Below are 4,158 nucleotides of genomic sequence, written 5' to 3'. Positions count from 1 at the left end.
TAATAAAATATTTTTCAATATGTTTTACTTCTTTAAGTATTTCCTTGCCTTGGGTAAAAATATGTTGGGGGGGTGTTGATGGATAGAAATGAGGACAAAGCTTTTTTTTTCTACATTTACATGAAATATTTTACAGACTTTTTTACATTTTTTTTTTTTTTAATTTTTAATTTTTATTTTTTTAATACAGCTTTTTAAATAGGGGCATTATAACTAGGGCTGTGTGAAGCTTCGGTAATTGATTCAATTTCGAGGAGATTTGGCCTGATTTAGCAGCTGAATCTCTGAATCCAAATCAAATCAGGAGACCCATTGATCTCTCTGAATTGAATCGGGAGCCTCTGATTCGGTTCGGAGAGATTTGATGATTTGGACATAGACACAGCTTTATAGGTGTTTTATTTTTTCTACGTACCTCAAGGTACCAGGTGGTTTGTGAATGCTGAGATGGTGGGGCAGGTGAAGCGTCCCACAAGAACACGATGGGGTCCCCAGCGCACTCGGTGGCAGACCCGGAAATGTACCAGAACACTTCTGGTCCTTCTGGGTCTGCTGCGGAGCACACAGGGGATCCCCCCTACCCTCCGGCTTGGTGACTGGTGCCTCCTGGGTCTGGGGGACGCCCGGGGTCCCCCTGCAGCCAATTGCCAAGCTTTAGTTTGTGATCAGAGTATTCATTTGTACAGACACAACTCCTTTTGTCGAGCAAGTGTCAAGTTTGTTTGTTTGTTTGTTTTGGCAAATTAGTACAAATTAGCAGCATTAATGGCAGTAGTTATAATTTTTAATGTCTTAGTAATTGTTACCATATTTACCCAACCCAAGACTACTTTGAATTTTAAACCATGCCACAATAATAATTTTCCAGGTATAAAATCTAATTAATACATTTTTTATAATTTTCCATGTGTATAATTTAATATTTGGGGTCACCTTAAATTTGTAGTCTCCCTGCCTGGACAGGGAAAGCAGCAATGGGGACAAGCGGCCCAGACGCCCACCCCCTCCCTATACCTGCCCCCCTGCCACTTGGAACTGAGCTACCCTATGCCCTGGGCAGTATGCCAGTCTAAAACTAGGTAGGAAGAATCTTTGCCTTGGATTCAAGTAAAGATGGTAAACTGCAATTTTGAAAGCTAAGTTGGTTAAGCATGTCCCATGCCAGTTTAAGTTAGTTATGTCAAAGTAAACTTGTTCATTCATACTTAAGAATTAATTTGAGATATGGATAAAATTGGGTAGAATCCCAGCAGCAGATCTGTCAACAAAGTTTTCCATTAGTTGTTTTTCATGCCTGATCAATGTAGTGCATGAATTGAATGTATTGGTCTCCAGCCGACTGAACTGAACTGGAAGAGTTAGGATAAAAAGGTTAGCGTGTGTTTCAGCATTTTCCCAATGACATGCTATGTGACTCTTTGACCAAGTCACTTAAATGCTGCTGTTTGATGTGTCAGTTCTTGCTTCTTCATGTGACAGTGGTGGTATACTTTTTTAGATAAAAGATTCAGCATAGTCATAAAATATTATCTAGAAAGAGTTTTAAATCTTCACGTTGCAATGTTCCAGGCAATTTAGTTGATCTGTCTTCAGATTTTGCATTTCTCCTCATCCATTAGTGTATGTTTGTGTGTGTAATCTTAAAGATAAGGTGTCATTTAAACTTATTAGTTAAATTTTCCATGTGTTGCTCTAATTTTCAGCATCAATGGTTTCCTCCAATCGTTTTCTTTTTTGAATACTGAAGAGCTGTCCATTTCATTTCTTTTTTTAAATGACAAAGATCCAGGTCTCTGGACAGCTTGCTTTCCAAACCTTAAGCTGGCATGACTAAACAGAGGAGGAACAGATTTTTTTTATTATGTTGGTTGGCCAAATTGAATTTGTAAAACCTTTTTAGTAAGAGTGGGTTTGCTCTACAAAGCCTTGTTTAGGCTACATTTTATGTTCTGAAAAGCTTCTGCTAAAGCCACATAGCTCAATCAGTAGTATCAGTGCTGATTTATCTTGTAGATAACATGCTGTCAGCCGCTGCCATTTTTACCAGTGTGTAGTCTAAAGCAGCCCTGTAATCTGTCTTCAGAATAAAATGCCAGTAGCTTCTTCTCTTGCCTTCCTTCTGTGGTAGCAGTGGTGAAAACTTTAGGATGAAAGGCTAAAGTAGACTTCCCAATCATTGAAGAGAGAGAAAAAAGGTTAACACTGCTGCTTTTTTTTGTAAATGTCTGCTGTTCACTGAAATGGTGTGGGATTTTTGAATTCATCTTGGTTTTCCCCATATCTACTTGTTATCCTTTCCACTTCTTTTAGGGTTTAGTCCCTTTGAAAAAAAATTCATATGATTCTAATACAAAAATAACCAGTGCATGATCATTTTAAAGAAGTTGAGGCCAAAATACTCTTTCATTGTAGCAGGATAGAAAGTTTAACTGCAAGTTTACAAACCTCAGAAATACAACTGAAAACATTAAGTGTGAAGTTAGTCTGTCTACTTGTTCAGTTCTTGGCATCTTTGTGTAGGCAGCTAATGTGGGTGCTGTCAGGATGTTGACTGATCTTGTGTATACTGTGAATTGAAGTTAGATCACAAATATATTTTCTGTAAGCTGCCAAATGGGGATAACTTTAGGTTACTACTGAACCACATCTAAATCAAATGTTTGAGTAAGGCTCTAAATATCTTGTGCTAATGAAGTAATCACTTGCAATAGCAATTTGAATTAATGCTATACTATTTAGTTCACTTTATTGCCAGTTCAGATTTGATTCTATGATGTGATATAAGCACCACTATTTTAATACACTGCACTCTTATTTTAATATGAATCCCAAATCTTGAAAATTGGGATATTATGTCATCATTTAAGTATTTTAGGATTTAAATCAACCCCAGCAGGGTGGTAGGAGCACAGAGCTTGGGTGGGCAGGGTGTGAGTAATATGGGGTGAGGGAGAGTGGGGGTGTATGGAGATCCCCTGACCCCATGGCACACGGTCCCCAGTGCTGGTGGCAGTGGCAGCAGCAGTAGTGAGGGCAGGTCCTTGGGGCGCTCGTGGCTCAGGTGGGTGCTGCCACCTGACGACGCATGGCTCCAGCAAATTCTGGGAACTGTATGTGGTGACAAAGTGGAGTCAGGCCAGCCTGTCTCTCTTACGCAGGGCTCAGAGCAGCTCCTGGGATTTGTGCACGACTGGGAGGAAGCCCTGTGTAATGGAGCCAATGGCCTGGCCCAGCTCCCTGCCACCATTTACAGCTCCTGGGACTCTGTCCGAAGTGTTAAGGAGCTTCCTGCTTCCTGGCAGAGTCCCAGGAGCTGCACACACAAATTAGGATAATAATTTTTCTTAAATAACTTTAAAATACATTATATCAGATGTTTGACTTTGAGTATATGATTTGGATTTTTTATTTCCAAGATGGCAACCCTCTTCCCCGCCCCCCGCCCCCAGAGTACTTCTTGGGGGCAAGGGGAGGGGCTTCTAGTCCCAAGATGGTGACCAGGGGTCATGCACCTGTAAAGGAGCAGGGCTCCCATTGCAGTGCTCTACAGCTCACCAAAACCCATTAAATGGCCCTCCAGTCAAAAGAATTGCCCATCTCTGCTCTTGGAAATCTCTGTAATGTTGTAGTTCGCTAGAAACACAATTTTTTTTTTTGCATATTTGGCAACCTAATGAAAAAATACTTGTCTTCTCTGGATTTTTCTCTTATTTTTCGTTCTTTAGGATTTGTTCTTAAAAACCAGTCTTTGAAATACAGAGTTCAGTTACCAAAATGAGTGGACATTTGAAGAACATGTTTTAATGATAATGAGGAACTACTGCAATTAGGGTGACCAGTCATCCTTAATTGGGTGGGACAGTCCCAAAACATGAACATCATGTCCCAGTCCTTGATGGAATGACTCCAGGACAGCATTTGTTCTGGATTTCCCTTGACCCAGTCAAACCATAGCAACTCTCATCTCAGTATTATGTTCAGGGATCTGGGGTTCTTTTTTTTGCTTCAGAAAAATATGGATTTTCTCCTTTGAAGGAGAAAAACATGGGAAACTGGCCTGGTCTGAGAGTGGGATGGAACCACGGGTGGCTCATCCATGAAGCGGGGTGCTGGCTCCTTGCTGTTGTGTGCACTTTTGGGGAGGAGGCCCCCCCCCCC

At 40.8% G+C, this 4,158-nt stretch overlaps 1 protein-coding gene across 3 annotated transcripts in view; it reads left to right on the top strand.

Moving 5' to 3' along the window:
• The window catches only part of KIAA1109 (KIAA1109 ortholog), a 299,447-nt gene that overhangs the window by 55,218 nt on the left and 240,071 nt on the right, over window positions 1-4,158 (top strand). The window lies entirely within an intron of this gene.

This window comes from Gavialis gangeticus, unplaced genomic scaffold (genome assembly GCF_001723915.1).
Source record: "Gavialis gangeticus isolate Ggan-Ray unplaced genomic scaffold, GavGan_comp1, whole genome shotgun sequence".
NCBI lineage: Eukaryota > Metazoa > Chordata > Crocodylia > Gavialidae > Gavialis > Gavialis gangeticus.
The sequence above is the reverse complement of the archived record's forward strand: the minus strand, read 5'-3'. Positions and strand labels throughout refer to the sequence as shown.